The following is a 25324-nucleotide window of genomic DNA, read 5'->3' as shown; positions in this document are numbered from 1 at the left end:
AGGACAGTGAATGTGTTAACAGCATGATATTTGAAACTCTGTTTTTAATGTTTATCCACAGCTCAGGGACATCTTGTTAGCTAAATTCGAATTTTAAAAGCTTCTTTTCAGAGATGTAGAGACTTTTATAGTAAACACCAAGTAACAACATGTACAAAAATTAGTTTGTGTTTATTTTTGCTGGGATTTTTTTTGGGGGGAAGAGTCATAAAATATCTTTAGTAATTGTTCAGAATGTCTAAATCTATAAATTGGAAATAATGAGATTTTATATCAGTAAGTGTCTCATGCTACTTTAATATAAGTATCAGTTAGTGAATCTGAAACTTTATGCCATACGTAGGTGGCAGTTACAGTATTAATTTTCCCAGGAAGAAAGTTGTTGCCTGAAAATCATCCCTTGTCAGTGGAACATTTGGGGTTCTTGTAGCCCAGAGCTCTGTGTCAGCTCTCATATCCCTTTCCGATGATGTTGTGTGTCGTATCTGTCCAATTTCAGAATCCTTTGCCAAATTCAAAGGTTCAAAGAGGTATGACACAACTGTGTTGATCATTTAGTACTACTTAAAATCAAGTATTTCACCATTTTATAGAATGATCATAATAAGGAAAATGAAATTATAAAAATTTGAGATTAGTTAATTGAACTAAGTAATAAATACATTAGATGGTGCTTTCTAAGGCTTCAGAGTCATGCTTCACAAAAGACAGAGTATATTGATATGAGAAATTAATATGATAACAATGGCACTGAAACTATGGAGAAAATATGGATTGGTGGGTTGGGTAGTGATTGTGTTAATAAAACTATTTCATTTTTATGGAACTTATTTTACATAAAACATATATGTATGTGCAATCGAGATGGCTTAATATCTAAATACAAGAGGTAAAACTATAAAATTAATAGAGGAGAAAGTAGGAATATTTTGGGGACCTAGGGGTGGGAAGATCTTCTTAAATAAAACTCCTAAAGCTTATCTGTTTTAGAGACACACTGGTAACAGCTATTCTGAAATAAAACTGAAAACATTTAGTGGAATTAAGGGTTTACACACCCTATATCCTGGCATCTCTATCCAGGATATGTAGCTCAGAGAATTCTCACGCAGGTCCATAGAGAAAATATTTAAGTGGAAATTTGCCACAGGGTTGTTTTTGGTAACGAGAAGTTGGAGACAATTACTTATGGTGCTAATCTTTCTCCAGTATATATGTGCATCCAATTATCATGTACACCTTATACTTACACAATGTTATATGTCAATTATATTACAATGAAGCTGGGGAAAAAAGTTGGAGACAACTAGATGTACACCTCAGAGGGAAATAAGTAAAATGTGGTTGATGCATGGAATGGGATATGTAGCAGTTAGAAGCAACTAGATGTGCCTACGTAATTATAAACAGCTCTTAAAAACAACAGTGCTGAATTAAAACAAAAAGAGAAAAACAAATGAACACAAATGCATATAATACAATACAATACACATAAAAGAATATCTACTATATTAGAAAATTAGTCAATGGCAGGAACTGGAAATAGTAAATGGGGATAAAAGAGAATAAATACACAGAACAAGAGGTTGGCTTTCTAGGGATGAATGATGATGAAGTTCTATGAATTATGTAGCATGATTAAGTCAAACCCCTGCACACAAAAAGCAAAAGGAATCAAACAACCTAATAATTAATCTAATGTATGCAGATGAACTAGATATTATTTGGACTAGGAGAGATTAGTTTATTCTAATGACCTCAAGTAAAGCAGATGGCATAATGGAAAGGAGATTCCTGGTAGACTGGAAAAAAACTGAAAGATGCAGCATAAAAACTTGGGGTTGAGTCTTAAATTCTGGCAACACTATGTCAGCTTTGCAAATTATTTAAACTCTCTTGAGTCTCAGGTTCTTGATTAGTATGCATGATTATAATGTACCACACATATTACAATAGTGCCTTATGCATGTATTTTTAAGGATCAGACAATATTATTATTATATTAATATTACATTATATTATAAATATTTACTGTTCATAAATGTTTTTTTACTGAAATACAATAGGAATACAAAATAGAGGCATTGCTTGTAGTGTGGCTAAATATTATGTCTTGACATTTTGATTCACACATCTATGCATAGACACATACATATGAGTCATGTGCATACATAAACACATACACACACACACACATAGACTCTAGATGTAAAATTGATTTCTTATCCTGACACCCAGAATCCTACATCTTACTGCTATTTCTGTGCACCAACCAACCCGAGCAGACTGCTTGCAGCTTCTTCAAAATACCGTGGGATTTCTTTCCTCCTGAAATGCCCTTGCTCTATTTGACCTGCACAACTCTTATTCTTTATTGATTTAGCTTTAGAGTCAGTCACCTCCTCGGGGAAGTTATTTTTGATCCTCACACAGTCCTGAAAGCAAGAGACAATGTCGTTTCTATGTAACCATATACTATTCCATGCTTATACCTATTTGTCCTCCATTACACTATATTGTAATTTCCCGTTTAGGGATTCTTTTCTCAGGAAACTGATAGCTCCTTGAGAATGGGGAATGTGTGTTACTATTATCATTTTCATTTTATCTTCCACAAAATTGATAGATCAGACAAGATAATCTCCCAAATCCCTCCCAACTCTAAATTTCTAGACTAATCTAATTTTTGGATTTGACATTTTAGGGGATATTTATGATACATTGCATAGGTATGGACTGATCTATTAATAATTTGGTCTGCATTGTGGCTGAGCTACTAGTTAGGATTTGGCGGTTTAGACATGTTTGTGTTTGTTACTAATTGGATCACATACCGTTGTCCCAATTTTCCCCAATCATTACTGGTATTTAAGATGGAAGAAAAAATATTAAGCTTCAAAAAATTATTAAGCTTCTAGGATTGAATGGGAGCACCTAGCTCTTTATGTAGGTCTGTAAACATGCTGATGAAATGTGAAAAACTCACTCAGCCATGTGTCTCCAAATACCATTGTCTGGCATAATGAAGATACCACATCTCATTGCTATTTCTGTTTTAAGCCAGATGTTCTATGTTTTATATGCATATACTTAACAGTGCCCTTGTACCTGAGATATTTTAAATGATAAAGTAAAGTATGTTTTCCAACATCCAGTTATCTGAATACCTAATAAACTGTCCTTTCCTTACTATTTTCAACAAACTAAAGTTATTATGTTTCTCTAAGGAAATTTTGCAACTATGGAATTAATAAAAGTGCCAGAACCACCAATTTCGTTAAGGCCAAGAGCAAAACGGGGGGGGGGGGATCTTTAGAACACTAACTACTTACCTAATGAAAACAAATCATGGTTAGAGAAAGGACATTGTTATAAATGCCCTAGCTCGGCTCACTAACCATCCCATTTTTCTTTTTAGAAAGAAAAAAAAAATTCCAAGAGAATCCTTTGGGGCAGAGAATTTTGTTAATATATATTTTTAATTTTAAGCTTATATTGCCAGATGCTGTTTGAAACTCACTGACTTTTATAATTCTAGTTTTAAAATGCCATTGTAGTTTAGCTATCACTCTAGGTCTAGATTTATTCAAAGAACTGTAGGAGCTTTGAATTAGATCTTGTCCCCTCTTCTCTTCTTGCCTTCTGCAGCTGCCATCCTCTATCCAGTCCTCTCTCCTGACCAGACCCTATCCTCGTCCTTCCCCAAGAGCTGCTGCTTTTCTCCAGACATCAAGGCCATTCTCCTCTTCTCTTGAAGAAGCCAGGAGACAACTAAAAAGTACTGGTTTCATTTTACCTCAACCTCTATCCATTCTTTCATTCAGTAAATATTTATTGAGCACCTCCTATGTGGCAAGCTGTGTTCTGAGCCCTTGAGATCGGGAAACTGACAAAAATGTATGCCCTTGTGAAACTTACATGCCAGTGGACGCCTGGCTCTGTCCTTGCATAATCTAAACTATCTATTAGTGGATTTTCTTAAATGTAAATGCCTTCTCCTTATGAGATAAATGAATCCAGAAGATATGTTACTCAGGAAGACCAGATTTAAGTAAATCTCTGAAAGCTATATCAGTTAAAGCGAGTAATATATTAAGATAAAAGGAAGTGTGCTAATAATTCTCTGTATTCCCATGACCACGAGGTTAAACACTTTAATATTATACTTCTACTAAATATTTTATATATGACTATTTGGTTCAGTAAAAAAGAACTTGGATAAGTGGAACATATTTGCAGTTAGAAGATCTGGATTCTAGTTTCAACAGTCCCTGTCCATAATTTGACACTTTCCTGAAAGCTGACTCTTTTATTATGCTTTTGTAAATTGGAGTTCTCGTTCCTTATTAATAGAGTGATAAAATTCCTAGATTTACAAAATAATTAGGGGGCCATGGAGGAAGACTTTCTGTTCATTGTAGACATCATTCATGCTACCTTTCTGAGAGCTCGACAGGTCATTTCAGCTTCCTTTTCAACCTACCCAATGATGAGAATTTCATTTCTTTATATAAAACTTCATTCTGATATTAGTATTAACAGTTCTTTTTGCTAATAACTTGAAATCTGTTTTTCAGAAATATTCACTTACTGCTTCTAATTCTTCCCTTAAAGTATCCCACATGCCAGCTTATCATGGTTTTCCTGAGGCACTTCTTACTCAGACGGTCATTCTAGTTGTGTATCTCTCATCTTTCTTTTCCTGGCATGATTTCTAGATCTCACTCATTCTGGTCACCTTCCAGAATGAGACAAATAGACTATCTATGGTTCAACATTCCTTATAAGCTGTAGAACGTGGAACTGGATATATCATCCTAGATGTGGTCTGTCTAATGTAACTCTTACCACCAAATTCTCAATACTCTATGTGCATATATGTCCTATATGTATGCTCTGAGTTCATAATTTTTTCCCAATGAGCTCCAGCATGCTGAGCTTGTGGTAAGCTATACATACAATATATAGAAATTTTAGAATATTTGACTGAAGCCTCAAAATGAAAAGCCAACATTAGAGTCAAATCCGCAAGCTCTATAATGACTTATTTTAATTATTACCACAGAGATTGCTGTGCCAATTACCTGTTGTTCAGCATTCACCAACACTGCAAGTGCTGACAAGGAAATTTGCACCTCCGCCACTGGTAAAAGATGAATTTTGAAAAGCAAGCCTTAAAAAAACAAAAAACAAAGAACAAGTAGAATACCTTTTCACCGGACAGATTTACAAATAAAAGCAGCAGCAAAAAAAAAAAAAAAAAAAAAAAAAAAAAAAAAAAAAAAAAAAAAAGGCAGGCCTTTCAGCTGTACTTAAGGTGTGAGGAATATTAAAAAATATGTACCCTGTAAGGATAGTCTCAAATTCAAGACAAAAAAGAGACTGGCCTTACTCTTGAACTTATTTCAGATTTTTATGACCATTTTAATCTCATGTTCCAAAAATAATGCCAGGTTTTGAAGACCAAATTAGAAGAATCTTGACCAAACAGTAAATGGCTTAGGAGGAATTATATATAAATATATACATACATATATAATTATAGATATAATTTATTTACATATATGTTTACATGTATATGTAAAAATATAAACATATGTAAACATATCTAAATATTTATGTATATTTATATAATTATATATAAATATAATTATAGATATATACATATATGGAAAAAATGGTTCTCCTTAAAGAAGATATACGGAGTGTCTTAGTCAATTCAGGCTGCTATAACAACGTACCCTAGCCTGGGTGGCTTATAAATAACATAATTTATTTTTCACAGTTCTAGAGGCTGTATAGTCCAAGATCAAGGCACCAGCAGATTTGGTGCCCGGTGAAGATCCCCTTTCTGGTTCATAGATTGAGTTCTTCTTGCTATGTCCTCACATGGAGAGAATGAGAGAACTCTCTGAGGTCTCTTTTATAAGGGCACTAATTCCATTCATAAAGACTCCACCCTCGTGATCTAATCACTTCCCAAAGGCTTCACCTCCTAATACCATTACGTTGGGGGTTAGATTTCAACATATGAATTGGGGGGAGGGGGCACAGACCTTCAGTCCATAACACATAGTTTAGCAAACACCACTAGAATGTGTTTCTAATGGTCCTCAAAATGACACGGCCGAGAAGAAAACGTGAAACTTCAAAGCTATAGACCATGATCATTAAAACGCATCCATGTTATTGGTTGTAGGCAACAGAATAAAAGCTACATAACTTTGTGATATAATTAGCTACTTATTCTTGCATACACTATATGAATCTGCAATTGAACAAGCTACCACACTGAATTATGTTACAGAACTCATATACTTGGGTGTGGGTAAATGGTAAATGTTAGTTTTGGGGCTTTATTTTTGGGTTATACAATTCAAAATATCAAATGTGTTCTATGAAGACATATCTATACAGATCTGTCCTGTGGACAAAAATTCTTGTCACCTCATGGCTAGTCTAGAACTAAATCTCTATGGCTTTCTATTAGATGGCAGATATATAGAAGAGACATTTTTTTTTTCTAAAAGGGAAGAGAGGCTTTTCTTCTTGACACCAAAAGTCGTAGTTGTAGTTGGAATGCAAGTGGAGGCTGAGGACAATGAAGACGTTAGGATGGCGGCATTTCTTTCATTTGCTCTGAGAGATTATTTTTTTGAGATCTGACTCTGTTATAAAATGAAATATGTACACTAAAAATTCACGCAAAATAGTAAATAATCTAAAAAATTGAATTAACTCAAATCCGTCACCAGAATTCATTAGTATTAATATTTTGGGAATCATTACATAAATCTCTTTTATGTATATACTGATAGAAAAATGATAGAATTTTATAAAAACTGGATCATAGTATATATGCTAATTTAAATCTATTAAATTTGATTTAATTTAATAGAAGACAAAGCAAAGGAATGAATTGAAACTGAAGCTATCATTTGTATTCTTCAATACAAGACGTACCAGTTCTTAAAAATATCCGTTTAACACTTAGACAACAGGTTATATAAAGCAAATAATTTGCTTCCACGTTGCCCTTATTAACAGATAGATTTCATTTTTAGGTGTTATTAGTTTTATTTTCTTTTATTAAAGATAAGGTAGTTAACATTCTTAAAATTTATTCCACCTTTTGATTTTTGTCATTCATATATTTTTGACTTTGACAAGATTTATAAATAGGATTTTAAACTTACATACTGATTTTACAAGCTAACCTTTAATCTTCACAATCACAAGCAAATTTATTAACATTTATTATGTTTACAGATGCTTGATATTTAAACAAATTGGAGCAAATTCTGTAGGTAAAGAGGAATCCTTTAGAAGTCTCAATCTCTTTTCCATTCACCCCTGGATTTTTTTTTTTTTTTGAATTCCCAGAGAGCTGCGTGGTGAATAAAAGCATAATATTAAGACAGAATGGAATCAACACTGCAGGAGAGCAGAAATAGTTTTGAATTCTCTACCAATCACAATAAGTATTTGATAACTAGCTCAAAGGCAGAATTATTTGAATACCTAGTTATCTGCATACAGATTTCCTTTTGTTCCTTCCATTTGTCTAGGGAGTAGTTTTCAAGTAAGTGTTAGTATTTATAATATTGATGTTATAAATATTTATAATTTATAATATTATGTTAGTATTTATAATATTAACATATTAGGTTGTAGACACAAAACCACGTATGTTGAAATCTATTAGAAGTTTAAAGGATTTTTAAGAGTAACTTTTATCTTAATATGACTGTTTTTAAAAAAATTTCTTTATTAGTTTCATGTGTACAAAACACTGTAATAGTTAGACATTTATCATTTATACCCCTCACAAAGTGATAACCCCCCTTCCCCAATCTACTACCCCACTGACATCGCACACAGCTGTTACATTTCCACTGTCTCTGTTCCTTATGCTGTACTCTTATCTTTCACATGTAGTGACCTCCATTTAAGAAGTCACAGTCATATATAACATTGAATATGTACATATACAGTATATGTACATATTAAATGAACACATATGTGTATATATATGTATATGTGTAGTGTGTACGTGTGTGTATAGTATATATGTTTGCATGTGTATATGCATATGTGTTTGTGTGTGTGAGCATATGTGTGTGATATGTGTATAGTAATCACCCTGCTCGTTTATAAACTGGGTTCTATATTTAGTTTCAATATTCCCCTTCAGTCCTTTTTATCTCTTAGTTTCTTGAACTTTTTTGTAGAGCAGTTTTGTTAAAAAAGTGTCTTGAGGGGTAGACTTCTTTAATGTTTTAAAACATCTTCCTTTTACTGATCTTAAATAACGTGTCCAGATTGATCCTCAGAACTCATAGACACTGTTCTATTGCCCTCCGGCCTTAACTGCTCGTGGAGAGAATCCGAGGCTAGCCTACATTTCCCCCTTGATAGGTGACTTGATTTCTCTGCCCAGATGCCTGAAGAGTTATTTATTTACATTTGAAAGATTATGGAACTTTTGCATTAGAATCTCTTCAAAATTTTGCTAGTGTGACCACTTGATTTTAAGATTCTATTCCGCACTTTTGCATAATATTTCCAGTAGTTATCACTGAATACAATTTTATGTTTGAATTATCGGATTCCTTATTTTTGGAACATCAGTTGCCTACATGATTGCTTTTCAGATAAGGAATCTGTGGCAGTTACTCTGTATCTTTGAATATCAGATATTGAAATTGTCTTTTTGCCCTTTTAATGTAGGGATGGAAACTTGGTTAGATTTAAAATTTTAAATCTCTTCACACATCTTTTTTTATATTGCTTTTTTGCTACGTGTAAATAATCAAACGTATATAATAGTAGAGATTATAGCATGAGGGACCTGATATATCTATTACTGAGCTTAAAAACTTATCACACATAACTGATGCTGCAAGCCATGATAGAGTAAGAAGAACTGGACTTATGCTTATGTAAATAACTGGAAAAAATATATGAGGCAATAGTTTTTGGACATTGGACAACAGGAAATTCGGGACTATGATCTCTGTGAAAAGGGAAACAAATGAGGTGAGCCTTGAGTTTGCCCTGGCCTGTTTCCTGGAGGCATTTTCTATCCTGTCATGTAGTGAGGAGGATACCGAACAGAGCATGGAAGTTTCCCAGATTTGAAAGGACAGAAAGGCTGAAGTGGCTGTAATTTTGAGGGCAAAATATGAACAAGGAGGGAGCTTCGTGAAGATAAAGCATCAGAAATCTGCATAGGAGTACCGTTGAGTCCCTTCCTGAAAACTAAGCTACGTAGGAGGTCTGACAATTAAGTTCGTGAACTTGTTGCAACAATATTGCTTACCTGTTTTGCTATCAGAGGGCTTATTCATTATGAATTTGTACCAACTGGACAAACAGTTAACCAAGTTTACTATTTGGAAGTGCTGAAAAGACTGCGTGAAAAAGTTAGACGACCTGAGCTTTTCGCCAACAATTCATGGCTCTTGCGTCACGACAACGCACCAGCTCACACAGCACTGTTCGTGAGGGAGTTTTTAGCCAGTAAACAAATAACTGTATTGGAGCATCCTCCCTACTCATCTGATCTGGCCCCCAATGACTTCTTTCTTTACCCGAAGATAAAGGAAATATTGAAAGGAAGACATTTTTATGACATTCAGGACATCAAGGGTAATATGATGACAGCTCTGATGGCCATTCCAGAAAAAGAGTTCCAAAATTGCTTTGAAGGGTGGACTAGGCGCTGGCATCGGTGCATAGCTTCCCAAGGGGAAGGTGACCGTAGTGATATTCAGTAATGAGGTATGGAGCACTTTTTCTAGGATGAGTTAGCGACTTAATTGTCCAACCTCGTTTATGTATGTATATGGAGAAACTCCATGAAGCTGGGCAAAATCAACCAGAGGTCACACAGAGCTGACAGATACCACTGCACTGCTGTTCCATCCCAGCTGTTTGTGTATTCCCAACTTCAGTCGCCAGACATGTGAGCGAGCCTTTAGATGATTCCAGACCCTGGACTTGGAGCCTTCCCAGCTGATGCTGTGTGGAGCAGAGACAAGCTTTCTCAACAGAGCCCTGCCCAGATTGAAAATTCATCAGCAGAATAAATGTTTTAAGCTAAAAAAAATTGGGGATGGTTTCTTAACTTAGCACTAGATAGTCAAAACACATCGTATATGCTTTCAGTTTATAATTGCTGTATGCTTTTCACAGTTATTGCCTTATTTCCAAATGCCAAAGTAAAAATAGTTCTTTTCTGAGTGATTCCTCTGTCTCCTGTAGCTTACACTTACCTCCAGTGCTTGCCCTTTTGGTTAAGGGAACCTCTTCCTTCCCAGAAGTGCTTCTCTACATCAGGATGATGCTAAATGCCCGGAAAGGATGGGTCTCTGGAACAGCATTGCCAGAAAGTTCCTATTTGGTGAGTCTCTCCCCCTAGAACAACCTCTGAATGAAACTGTTTAGAGAGAAAAAAGTGCTCTAACAGTCATCCTCTTTCCTCCTGCGATCATTTCGTATTCAGAGGTATTGATGGTGTTTTCCAGGTTTCTTTACTCATTTTCTACCACACAGCACTCCTTTTATGGCCAGAATGGTATTGCCTTTAAGTAACTTTTCTTCAGTCTGAGATTCATGTCCTCCATTTGAAACTATTTCCTAATTCAACTTCTAAGGAAGAATGTTCCTTATTTTTCCCCTTTGGTTATAAAGGTCAGCTTTTCTCATCTTACTTTTACGCCGGCTCATCTAGCTAGGATATCCTCTATTTACTAAATAATCTATTGTGACTATATATTTTTTTCTTCAATGGGAATAAATTCACACACATTTGCACATGTGCATGTACACACACACACACACACACACACACACACGCACGCACACTGTATGGAAAAAGTTTTATGTACTTCAAGAAACATACTACATAGAAAATTTAAAAGCCAAAGATAAACCAGGAAAGTATTTCCTGCAAATATGATAGATTTAGGGCAGGCCGCAACCAAAGCACTATCGACATTTCGAATTGGATCAGTTTTTGTTGGGAGCCCAATCCTATACATTGTAGGATGCTTAGTAGCATCCTTGGTCTCTACGAGCCAAATGCCAGGAGTATACCTCCAGTTGTGACAAACAAAAATGTCTCCAGACAATGCCAATATCTCCTGTGCATGCAAAATCCACCCCCAGTTTAGAACCACTGATTTGATCTTCTTTATTAGTTAGGCTGTGTGTTATGTCAGGTTATGTAGGATCTCAACATAAAATGTTTATTCCCACTCACATCACAGTTGTTTGCAGGTCAGTTTGCTCTTCTTTGTAGCTTTTCCCCAAGAAAGGATATCTAGGACAGCTTCCATATTGATTATTCAGACCTTGACATTGTGACTTCAGGCTTCCTTTTGCAATTTTACCGTCTCAAGAGTTCTTCACTTCTTGCTAATGGATGAGAGAGAGAGAGAGAGAGAAGAGTTCACAACACTTTTAACTACCGAGGACTAGGAGTGATGCATAACTTCTGCTCATTTTACAATTGATGACATAGCAGTCATATCACCTTAATCCAAGCGCAGTGAAAATTGTAAAATGAACTTCCTGTGTACGAAGGAAAACAGAGTGGTAAACCAATCTCATTGTCATTGCAAAGCATATCTTGTCTGAAAATGGTCCCTTGAAAATAATTTTAAAATCTTTAGTTTTCAATGTCCAGTGTGAAAATTACAAAACTTCGAGAGTAGGAATTCACCAAGGAAATACCAGTAAGTAATAAATATATTAAATTGTTCAAGCTAGCTGATAATCAAAGGAAAAATTAAAATTATTTTCTCATATAATATTCACAAATATTACGAAAAGGGTAATACTCAGAGCTGACATGCTGATTAGGATAAAATAAGACAGCCCATTCATATAGTGCTCACGAGATGGTGAATTATTAAAAACTTTGTGGAAAAACATTGTCAGTATGTATCAAAGACTTTATAATGCTCATACTTTTTTACTGAGATACAATTGACATACAACATTATATTAGTTGCAGGTGTACTACACAATGTTTTGATATTTGTATATATTGTGAAATGATCACAATAAGTCTAGTTTACATCCATCACCACACATAGTTACAATTTTTTCTTATGTTGAGAACTTTTAAGATTTATTCTCTTAGCAACTTTCAAATATACAATACAATATTATTAACTATGATGTACATTACATCCCCGGGATTTATTTATGTTATAAGTGGAAGTTTGTACCTTTTAATGCTCATACTTTTTGATTCAGTAATACTACTTTTAGAAACCTATATATTATAAAGAGGAAATTTGTGAGAAATGATTTTTTATTAAAGCAATTTTATAGGAATAAATACTAGAAGCAAGAAATATGATAAGACTGAGGGAATGAGTACAAACTCTCAAACATCCTCCTTAATCCTCTCAAGTTCTAATCAACTGAAAATAGTTACAAGGAATCAAAAAGGGTTCACATTTTCAGCTTTATTGTAAGAAAAACTAAAATGGAGAACAGGCCAGTGCCTCTGGCCTCTGACCTCTATCTCCTAACCTAGACCTCGGGACCTTCTTGACTATAAGTAATTCATTAAGTAGGTCAGAGAGGATGGAACAAAGATGTCAGCCACCTGGATTGGGCCTGCCAGAAGCTTGGAGCAGGTGGTTTAAGAGACAGAGAAATAGAGTGTGGCCTGTCTTGCTTTTAAGCACCAGTGGTAACATGGACCAATGGCCTACAGGCTCCAAGCAGGCTCCATTCAGATAATCCATTTGTCTTCCTAAAAGTAATTAGTGGATAACTGGATGAAAGGTCAGCAGTTCCATGGTGATATTGTCCCTTCCTGGATGATGAGGCAGACATTTTCTCATAGAGTCTCATAGAATTTAGGGATGTGCTTTTGGTACACCACACACCTCACTCCTACATGCACTGAGTAGCTGCAGATGAGCTAATGCCAGGTTAAAGGTAGCATCAGAGTAAGTGTTCAAAGAAGAAGCAAGGGCTGGGGAAATGGTCACATAGAATATAAGGATCTGTACAGTTCAGTTCAGTTAAGGATCTGCCAGATAAGCATTACAACAACAGTAATAATAATAATAATAATAATAATAATAATAATGATGATGATGATGATGATGGTGCCATATGGGAGGGGGTAAGGAAAGCAGGAGGTTTGTGTAGAAATGAATTCCAGGGTCCAAGCAGTCAGCACTTGACAGATATATATAATGCAAACTCGAATACTAACATTTATTGAATGGCTCCTATTGTAGGATTTCAGCAAGTATTTTTTATCACTTATGCAGGTAGAAGTACAGATGCAAGTTGCTAGCAGAAGGGAAGACCCTGTGTGCCACCCATGCCTCTAAACCTTACTGAGAGTCACTTCTGAATAAGCCTGATGTAGGTGTCTACAGGTTGCTGATAATTGAGAATAATTGGTTGCATAGTGGCTGAGCCCAAGGAACTGATATATATATATATATCACACATATATACACACACATATATATATACACACATATATATATACACACACACGTATATATACACACACATATATATACACACACATACATACATACATACATACACTGGGGGTGCCAAAAAATGTATACAAATGGACACTTTGGTCCACGTTGCTCAAGCAGGAGTTCGCTGTAATCAGAAGTGCCTGGATGCTGATGGTAACCACTTTGAGCACCTCTTACAATTGAAGAATTCAAATGTGACTTGTATTCATCTTTTGTTATCTGTATATATGAGTATTGCAATTTTAATACAGTTTTTTCCTTTCTTAAAATGTGTGTATATATTTTTTGCCCATATATATACATACACATACATACACATTTTAAGAGAGGAAAAATCTGTATTAAAATTTCAGTACAATGAATGATACTAGCATTCATTTGATTAATGACATCTTTTGAGCGAATGTCATACTACACATTGCTACCATAGTTTAATTCAACTTCGAAAAGTAATACATAGATAACATCTCTTAAAATGTGTACATTTGTTTGGCACCCCTGGTATATATGTTTGGCAGAGAGAGTTCACTGGCAGTTGTTGTGCTTTATAAGTTCCATGTCTGCTTTCTAATATTTCTGCTCCTCCCTCACTGTTGATCTGACAACTGTAACAGTATGTTTGCAGCAGGGTATTAACTTGGTTTCAAATTGGAGTTTTTGTTTTATATGGAAATCTGGTAACTCAACCTCTTCAAAATCTATGGTGAGTGACTTCATGCATTTCAGATGGTTCCTGCTTTAGTATCTATACTTCGTGAGAGCTAGTTTTGGGTTTTAATTAGTTGTGTTTTTGCATGTGGTAGGGTTTAGATATGGCCTAGTGCAGTGGTTCTCAAAATGTGCTCCCAGCACCACCAGGGAATGCAAATTCTCAGGATCCATCCCAGATCCAGCCATTCAGTAATGCTTGGGTGGGACCCAGAACTCTATTTAACAAACCCTCCAGGGAACTCTGAAGCATGTTCATGTCTGGGAACCACTAGACTCCAGACTTCCTACTCAAAGCATGGTTGGTGGAACACCGTAGAAATTACAAGAATGCTTATTAGAAATCCAGAATCTTGGGCCATGCTCCAGAATTACAGAATCAGACTCTGCACTTCGAGACCCTCAGGTGATTCGCATGCACATTACAGTTTGACAAGCACTGAGACCCAACCGCGGTGATCCAGTTATTGGCTTTCATTGGATTTGGGATGGGACCCATGCCTTGGTTATGTTTTTTTAATGCTTTATTGAATAATAGTACACATGCAATGTACATACTGAACAATAATAATACACATGCAATGTACATACTGAACACCATCTTAAGCACTGCTATTTGTCAAAGCTTCCCCACGTGACTCTAATGTATAGCCAGGGTTGAGTGCCCATATGGGGGGAACCATAAAAACCTTATGTTCTTAATAGCCTTCTTTCTTTATCCATTGAATTCACATTTTAAATTCTCTGTTCTTGTTAAGAGGCTATCTGCAACTGATGTTAAAGTAATTATGATTATCTTTCCTTGATAATGTGGACACTAAGCACATACACAATTAGAATACTCCAAATGTGTTGACATTTCGTAATTGTCTTTGAGGATTTCTTTCTTGAAGTTGCCAAGGATTTGAAAAATTTTGCCTGTTCAACTCTATTAATATGTAGTGAAGAGCCTAGATGAAATTGGGCTGATCACCCAACAGGTGCAAAGGGACCTGCTTAATAAACGGAGTCTTTCCATGGCATCAACATACTTATATCCTTTGTAGACAAATGAATGTGATGTAGTTTGTATGCATGAAGCACAATTTCTCTGTTGGCCCAGATGTTGATTAGCAACACTAGGAGCGAGGGCGCCAATCTGGAAATCTGGATGGAGAACTATTGTATTTGTTCAGAATCAAAAATATTTGTGGCTCCACTGACTGAAAGGGTAAAAACTACTATGCTGTTTAGCCACTTTTCCATACATAATAAGCACCAGAAAAGCAGTCCAGATTACGCTGCCTAGGCAGAATGAACAAAAAGCCCCAGTAATCCAATTTATGTGGTTAATCCTGGGCCACTGATATCTTTGCTCATGCAGGCTATTAGGCTAAAGGGGAACAGGGATGTCAAACTATAAAATGAATATCAATCTTTGAGCCTTCCCACCTTGAGTATTAGGAGGCAAACAAAGGAAACCGAACAAGTGACTGTTATTTCTTTGAGTAGCATTATTTTTATAATAGCAAGAAACAAGCTGCTTTAAACAACAGAACGATTGTTACTGAGATCTGGGTTCTAAGGCCTCATATTAAATGTGAACATAAGCATCCATAAGCAAGACATATTGACAGAATATAATTTAAATTATGGATCCCTGTTCATAGTTCCAATGATTTGAAATTCATCACTAACTGAAACATTCAGTATTTCTGTCTCATAATTTATGCAGGTTCTAAAAGCCTGACATTGCTAAGAATCATGAACCTCATAGTTCTTTATTACTTTAAGAGAGCAATAGTAATGAGATGGGAAAAGGAGGGTTGAAAGCTTGCAGGGACTGTGGAGTGTAAGAGTGAGAAGCACCAAGAAGTCTGGATGGGTCCATTAAGCCTTTATGCATTAAAATTAAGGCTTAATTTTCATGCTGTAAAAACCTGAAAAGGGGATGGGGGAAATCAAAGCCCAAGACAAAGTAAAAACTTAGGGATATTTCAATTTTAATGAAATCAACATTTATTAATGAGAAAACAATTAGTTTAATATGGTAATTCAAGATGAACTAAGAACTGGAACCCTCATTCATTGCTGGTGGGAATGCAAAATGGTACAGCCCCTTTGGAAAAGTTTGGTAGTTCCCCAAATTGTTAAATATAGAGTTACCATACGACTCAGCAATTCCACTACTAGGTAATTAAATACTCAAGAGAAATGAAAATATATGTCCACACAAAGATGTGTTTGTGCATACTTATAGCTGCATTATTTATAACAACCCAAAACAGAAACAACCAGAATGTCCATCAGTTGATGAAGGTAAAAAAAAAAAAAAAAAAGTTATATCCATACAATAGACTATTATTAGGTCCTAAAAAAGAATGAGGTACTGATACACGCTACATGGATGAACCTTAAGAACATTTTACTAAGTGAAAGAAGCTAGTCACAAAAGACCACATATTATATGATTTCTTTTTTGTGAAGTATCCAGAATAGGCAAATCTATAGAGATGGAAAGTAGATTAGTGGTTACTTAGGGCTGAGGGCGGGCAGACTGCTTGAGGCAAAATGGTTGTTGACTGCTAACGTGTACATGGCTTCCTTTTGCGGGTGACGAAAATGTTCTGAAATTCAATAGCGGACATGTTTGCATAATTCTATGAATATACTAAAAGCCGCTGAATTGTACATTTTTAGAGGGTGAAGTTTATGGTATGTGAATTATATCTCAATAAAGCTATTAAGCCAAAAATAAAAAAAGATGAACTAAGTAGTGATACCGAATACTGATTGCTTCAAAGAAGTGACATGGGGAACAGTAGAAGTACTATAGAATTTATATTCTAAACAGAGGCAATAATGGAGATGGATGGGCACTATGTAATTATACCCAGCTGGCAGAAAAATAAACTTTTTCAGCCAAAGTTTAAACACTGTAGAAAAAAAATTCAGATCATGTCTGTAAGGTTCAAGTTTAGACTGTATTGAAAAAAAAACACAACCAACCAAATTTAACAACTCGTTGAAATCAATAAAATAACTTTCCTTTGAGGCTGTTGTATGAACTTACGGATTTGAACATGCAATTAATAATATCTCTGTACATTGTCTGATTTGCTGAGGTACTTCTTGTTTTTTTTTCCTTTGTTTCTTTTGTTTTTGGTGTGCCTAAGAATGTGTGAAGTATTACTCCACAGGAAACTATGGAGTACATGGGTTACTTTATGAATTACCAAAGTCAAGGTTAATTAACAAATTATTTAATTATTATAAAAGCAATTATTATCCAGCCCAGGCAATTCCAGGTATATACAGTTTCCAAGTTTTTTGGACTTAAGGGATTTTGAATTTTAGAGTTGAGATTTCTTATAAGGTCCCTCCTGTCACAATAGTTATGGAGCTGAAACTTGTGTGTGTGAAAGGAGAAGTACAACCATGTCTTGTTTTATTGTGTTTCACTTTATTGCACTTCATAGATGTTGCATTTTTTACAAGTTGAAGACAAAACTCTCCACCAGCAATAAGATTACAACTCACTTCATTGAGATACTTGCTTTATTGTGGTGGTCTGGAACTGAACTCATGATATATCCTAGGTATGCCTGTACTGCCTTTTCTCTCCTTTCTTCCTATGTATACCCTAGCCCTCAAGTAGACTAGCTAACAGAGCAATGACTAGTCCAGGATGAGCTATCAGTGGGATCACATCACATGGGGATGGAATTATAATATAAACAGTTATATATAAATGAAATAAAGGTTAATTAGAGGCAGGAACACACATATTCTAGCTAATTCAACTTAGGTGGGAAAGTCCCCAGAGACATTCGGAAGGGGTTTGTATGACGAAAAAGTTGACAAGGAAATTAGGAATATAATTTAATCAAGTATTAGAGTATTCACGTGAGTTGGTGTACATAGGACAGTTTTTGGATATTGCCTATCTGCTAAAAAGTCTCCAACTTACTTTGGTCAGTTGTTGTAAGTAATAAATAATGTAGATACTAATTTTCATCTCTGATTGAAGGAAACCTAGGAACCCAGAGCTGGGTAAGCAGTTAGCTTTCCTATAGATACAGCTTTTTCAATGTTCAGCATTTATTTTATGGAGATTAAAGCAATCTGGAAATTGTCCAGTGGAATTGGGAGCTGTCATGGAATTCTCACTGAAATGTACTATAATCGTTTGTATTTTTATATTTTATAACCTAAATATTATGGGTCACTATATAGTCATTATAAAAGTATTTTGGATGGCTAATATGTCAACTTTCTGATTAGGATATTAGGCATTTACAAATTGTTATATTTAGCATATTTATTTGATAATTCTCAATATTAGTTTGTTTTTTTTTCAGTTATCTTTTCTCTGGGTCCAGAGGACTTGGGGTGATAAGTATGTACCTAAGGGTTTCTGTAAAAATCAGAGTCCACTAGAATTCTTGTGCCCTAAATAATAATTGATAAAGGAAAAGCAAATTACAAAATAGATTAAATAGTGGATCACAAATACAGGGTTTGAAGCACATATTTTACTTCATGGGAATGAAAACTAAAAGATTGTATACAAAAACCTTAAAACTCAGTTATTTATTGTTATTTTCCACTAAATGCATGGGTTTAATGTGTTGATCTAAGTGATGTATGCCTTTAATATGTTGGTGTTCCTCTGGAACTAGTTTGCGGGTTTTTTTTCTTTCTAGAGAGGTTGGACTCAGATGAAGTTGACACAATAGATCATGTAGACTTGTACAGTTTCGAGCCAATATTTGGGGTAGTTTGGCCACAGGTCCAAATGAACAAAGAGAAATATTTAAAGTCTTTTGCCGGGGGGGAGAGGAATCACTGTAATTTAATCACATATACAATATATAGCATGGCACTTTTAATTTTTAATTAAATTTATTGGGGTGACAATGGTTAGTAAAATTACATAGGTTTCAAGTGTACAATTCTGTATCACATCATCTATATATAACATTGTGTGTTCACCACCCAGAGTCAGTTCTCCTTCCATCACCATATATTTGATCCCCTTTACTTTCTCTTACCACCCCCTCCTGCCTTACCCTCTGGTAACCACTAAACTGTTGTCTGTGTCTGTGAGTTTTTGTTTCTTTATTTGTTTGTCTTGTTCCTTTGTTGCTTTCGGTTTTATATCACACATATCAATGAAGTTATATGGCTCTCGACTTTTTCTGTTTAACTTATTTTGCTTAGCATAATAATCTCAAGATGAATCCATGTTGTTGCAAATGGCAGTATTTCATCTTTTCTTAGGGCAGGATAGTATTCCATTGTGTATATGTACCACATCTTCTTTATCCAATCATCTATCAAAGGACGCTTTGGTTGTTCCCATGTCTTGGCCATCATAAATAGGGCTGCAGTGAACATCAGAGCACATATATCTTTACAGATAAATGTTTTCAGATTTTTTGGGTAGATACCCAGGAGAGGGATTGCTGGTCATATGATAATTCTATTCTTAATTTTTTTAAATTAAAGTTTATTAGGGTGACAATTGTTAGTAAAGTTACATAGATTCCAGGTGTACAATTCTGTATTACATCATCTATAAATCTCATTGTGTGTTCACCACCCAGAGGCAGTTCTCCTTCCATCACCATATATTTGATCCCCTTTACCCTCATCTACCACTCCCTTCCCCCCTGACCCTCTGGCAACCACTAAACTATTGTCTGTGTCTATGAGATTTTTTTTCTTCATTTGTTTGTCTTGTTCTTTTGTTGTTTTCAGTTTTATATGCCACATATCAGTGGAGTCATATGGTTCTCTACTTTTTTCTGTCCGACTTATTTCGCTTAGCATAATAATCTCAAGATCCATCCATGTTGTCGCTAATGGTACTATTGTATCTTCTCTTAGGGCAGGATAGTATTACATCGTGTATATATACCACAACTTCTTTATCCATTCATCTATTGAAGGACACTCTGCTTGTTTCCATGTCTTGGCCACCGTTAATAAAGCTGTAATGGACATCGGAACACATGTATCTTTACAGATAAATGTTTTCAGACTTTTGGGGTAGATACCTAGGAGAGGGATTGCTGGGTCATATGGTAATTCTATTCTTAATTTTTTGAGGAACCTCTACACTGCCTTCCATAGCGGCTGCACCAGTCTGCATTCCCACCAGCAGTGTATGAGGGTTCCTTTTTCTCCACAGCTTCTCCAACACTTGTTACTATTTGTCTTGTTGATGATAGTCATTCTAACAGGTGTGAGGTGATATCTCACTGTGGTTTTTATTTGCATTTCTCTGATGATTGGTGATGTTGAGCATATTTTCATATGTCTGTTGGCCATCTGTATGTCCTCTTTGGAGAAATGTCTATTCAGGTCCTCAGCATGGCATTTTTAAGAGTGGAAAACTCTAACAATGATAACTCTAAAGAGAAAAAAAACAGTGATGTGATGGCTTGAGTTTTGAGTATGCAATATAAACAAGCAGGAGGGTTGGGTACTGTCACTTAAATAGAGTGGAATAGAACAGGGATAGAATAATAGCAATGTCTTTTCATAAATCCTTGCTGTCAAAAACCAAAAGTCTAAGCCAAATAGATGTATAGGCTCCTTAAACATTTGCAGGGAATAGTTTCATCTCCTCGTATTACATATGTGATCACTGAGGTCTGACGCGGTAAAGTGAGTCACCTAAGATCACCCAGATGCTTAATGGCAGAGGGTGCTCTTTGGCTTTTTAGTGCAGTGTTCTGTCTCCTGTAGTGAACTCTGTGGTCTTAACAAAGAACAATAACTATGTGTGATCTGAAGATGACATTTTGAGTGGTTAAGTTCACAGTTTCCCACATAGAAATGTTGTATACAGAAAGATAACCAAAGGTTTAGAAAAGAAAATCACGAGAAAAGTGTAGAAATATTAATCTAACTTCTATGTCAGAAATGCACAGGCAGACTAATTTGTCTGAATTTTACCAAAGTTGGTTACATTCACCATGTTAATAATGTGTAGAAATACCCACATGCATCAAAATTTAATCCTGGCAAATGAGAGAGGCCAGCTTGATTTAATGGAAAATCTGATTTCTAGACTATAATTAAAATTAATGGAGCTTTCTTACTTTCAGGTAAACATACTAACTAGTCATCAAAAAAAGAGTTTTAATTTTTTGTTGTGCCAAATTTACTCACATCAAAATAATTACTAATTAGTATTTTATTCCATGTGGGGACTATAAAAATTTTTAAAAAACAGTTTGTTCTCTTTGGTATGTTAAATACCTCTTTGATTTTTTTAAAACTACTGATTTGCTTTGAAAATCTGTTTTTTACTAATAATTGCAAAGGTAAGCACCTCAAAATCCTGTACTTCAATTTTTATGAATTATATTTTAAGTAAGTTTTGATTGAACTATAATGTGCAAAAAGAAAGTAAGTGTCCAGCTTAATGAATTATTACAAAGTGAACACACACATAAGCACTACCCAAGTCAAGAAGTAATAATTTACTAGCACATCTGAAGCCCACCTTTTGTCCCTTCTTATTCGCTAGTCCGTCCCTCACCACCAATATATGAGCACTGTCCTCACACCATCGATTAGTTTTACCTATTTTTGAACTTTATAAAGGGGATCAGATGATAGGTTTTTTTAATATATGTTTGGCTTTGTTTGCTCAACTTTGTAAGATTCATCCATGGTGTGGCATATAGAAGTATTTTGTTGCATAGTTTTCCATGAAGTGGTTACACCGTGACTCACGGTCAGTTTTACTATCGAAGGACATTTGGATTGATTGTCTCTTATCTCTGGCTATCACGATCACTGCTGTTTCGAATGCTCTTGGGCATGTCTTTTGGTGTACTTATGTACCAGTTTCTGTTGGATATATCAACAGGGGCATCATTGCTGGATCACAGTGTATGAGTATGCTCAGCTGTAGTAGGTATCCAAAGCTGTACCACTTTATAATTCTATCTGTACTGTTAGAGTCCTGTTAGTACATATGTATGTCTCAGAGTTGTCAAATTTTGTAATTTTAGCAGTTCTAATGAGTGTGTAATAATAGTATGCCATTGTGTCTGAATTTGCACTTCCCTGATTACTAATTCAGCTGAAAAGCATTTGTTTATTTACTGCTCGGGCATCCTCATTTTGAAAGGGCTCATGTGTGTCTCTTTTCCATCTACATCAGGACTTCTAGGACTTTATCTTTTTGATATGTAGGAATTCATTTTTTATTATAAAGATTGTTTATATGTTATATATGTTTTTATATATTATATATTATGGTTATGAGCTCTTCGTCAGTTGTGTGCCTTGCAAACATTTTCTCCCAGCCTGTGTCTTAACTTTTTGCTTTCCTAATGTTTTTTCATTAATGGAATATCTTAATTTTAATGTAATCCAATTTATTAATATGCTACTTTAAGGTTAGTGCTTTATGTATCCACTTAAGACATCTTTGCAAGATACTGAAGGTGCATTCTAAAATTTATTTTATCTTTCATGTTTAGATGTACAATCTATGTATTTAATGAATCGAATCAGTGTCATTTATTATTATAAGACGATCCCTTCCCCAATGGTCTTCAGTTTTACCTTTCTAATTACTCATGTGTCCATATACATGTATGTCTGTTATGTGCTTTCTATTATGTTCTATTGTTTTATAGACTATCCTTGGGAGAATATTACACTCTTAATCATTGAAACTTTATAACAACTCTTGCTAACAAGTGGAGTAATGCCTGCAACTTGTTTGACTCCCCAAGGATTTTCTTGGCCTTTTGCATTTCCATGTAAAGTGCAGCATATGTTTATTAATTTCCACAGATGCTAGGTTTATAATGGAAATTCTGTGGAATATAGATCATTTTGGAGGAGAATTGACATCTATAATATTTAGTGTTCCAACTAATGAATGTCGTGTAGTCCTCCATTTATTTGTATCTTCTTTATCTTGTCTTAGTAGTATAGTATATTTTTGTGTAGAGGTCTTGCATATATTTGATTTGATTTATTTCTATTGTATTATTCTGTTATAAGTAGTATTGGTTTAAAATGATTTTTTTAACTGTTCATTCAAGTAAAACATAATACTTAAAAGTGAACATATATGTACAGCTCGGGAAACTTTCACAAACAGTACACATGTGTGTAGCCAGCACCCATGTCAAGAAAGAGAACTTGAGTATCACAAAGACCTCATTGTTCTTCCTTTCAGCAACTACAGCCCTAAGTATATCCCCTATCCTGATTTTTACCAGCAGAGATCAATTTTGCCATAAAACTAGAATCCTAAAATATGTACACTTCTTGGTGGTTATTCTTTTGGCCATTATAGTATAATGAGTCATGCAAATCAATACATGTAATTGTGCTAATCATTTATGCTAATGCTTACTTCTTTTCATAAAACATACTGATGGTAGACAGTAATCAGAGTATCAGATGAGAAATCAGGACTCAAACTGTCATTCCTTCCGAATTGCTGACACTCTTTAGTTAAGCTTTCTGTGGAATAATAATAATAATAATAATAATAATAATAATAATAATAATAGATGCTATTAATGAGTTAACTCACCAGCTGCTTCTAATCCTGGCAAGTTGAAACCCTCATGGGGATTTCTGTATCATACAAAGAATAATTATCAACACTACTTTCCTAACCTGGGTAATAATAATGGTCAGAAACTAAATTTCTTTATTTGTTATTCATTTACTAATTCATTTGACACTCAACTCCTGACCACTTCTGGTGGTCCAGGGACTGCAGTTCCCTAGAACTTCCATTTACTTGGATCTCCGCTCTTGTGTCAAAAAAATCCTCACTGCTTTGATGGTTCTCTGATGCCCTCAACCAGATAATTTTTTATTTATCTGTTTATTTTAGTCCATAATTTCTAAATCTTAGGAGGAGATTAATTCTGACCCATAATAAAATACAGGAACTACTCACTTTGCAGGGTAGTGCAGGACTGTAAAAATGATGGTGTAATTTCAAATCATGTCAAACGATCTTAATAATCAATGGGGCCAATTGTGATTATTCTGTGACCTTTGAAAATTCTTACTAAAATATTTAAACTCTCTTATTTTCAATTATAAATGTATAGGGAAATAAAAATAGTAAAACTAATGTTTGTATAGTACCCTGTAATTTAAAAGAGACATTGAGAATTAAAGTATTTTATTTCTTTTAAAATAACTTACCAAGGGTAGTTTGAATAGTGCTTGCTTTCTTATATAACTTCTGATACAGAACAAGAATCTTTTTAATGCTTTGGTGAATTATCATACTCTTTTCTATGACTGGATACACTTCCAATATTTTAGCCTTTGTTCCTTCAGTGTCATGAAATATTTCTAAGAGTTCCTTCGAACTCTTGTGAAGATTTTTTGCTGGCATCACTTCCTCTGGAACAGCGTCATCCTTTTTATCACAGCCACTTCCCTCAATTACATCACAAGTTCACCTTCCCCAGATTCCTCTGGCTGCATATTTAGAGTCCCTTGAATAAGGGTGGTGTTCTTCTATAAATCCATTTATGTTCTATTTGAATTTCACTTCTAGGGCTATCACTTTCTGTTTCTTTGTTGCACTTACATTTTGTTGCCCAATTCCCTATTTAGATGATCAATTTAAAAAAAAAAAACAGCACATGGGTTTATCGTGGGGAAATAAGAGGCAACACAACTATACACTTTGCTGTCTGTATGTAAACTGAATAACAGATGCTCAGTGACTAATCACTGACAGACTTTGAGAGAAGGGACTTGATTTGTCATTGATCATGATATAAAACTCTTATTTTCAGAATGATCTGTGAATTGAAGAGCTAGCATCTTGGTTTTTACTTTAAGCAATTTCTCAGTTAGTATACTGTGGTAATTGAAATTAGACTCGTGTTGTCCCGAACTGACATTATTTAAATAAATGGGGTAACTGAAATTTGTGCATCTCAGGACCATGCAAAGGGAAAACTGTATGTATGAGCATTTTCTACTTAGTGAATATCTCTTACCATGAGTGAAACTTATGCTGGTTAAGTCACCATGAAGAGACACTTTTCTCAGAATCTTGATCAGGCATTTCACCAGATGACAAA

This window comes from Rhinolophus ferrumequinum, chromosome X (assembly GCF_004115265.2).
Source record: "Rhinolophus ferrumequinum isolate MPI-CBG mRhiFer1 chromosome X, mRhiFer1_v1.p, whole genome shotgun sequence".
Lineage (NCBI taxonomy): Eukaryota > Metazoa > Chordata > Mammalia > Chiroptera > Rhinolophidae > Rhinolophus > Rhinolophus ferrumequinum.
This window is presented reverse-complemented; position numbering follows the sequence as displayed.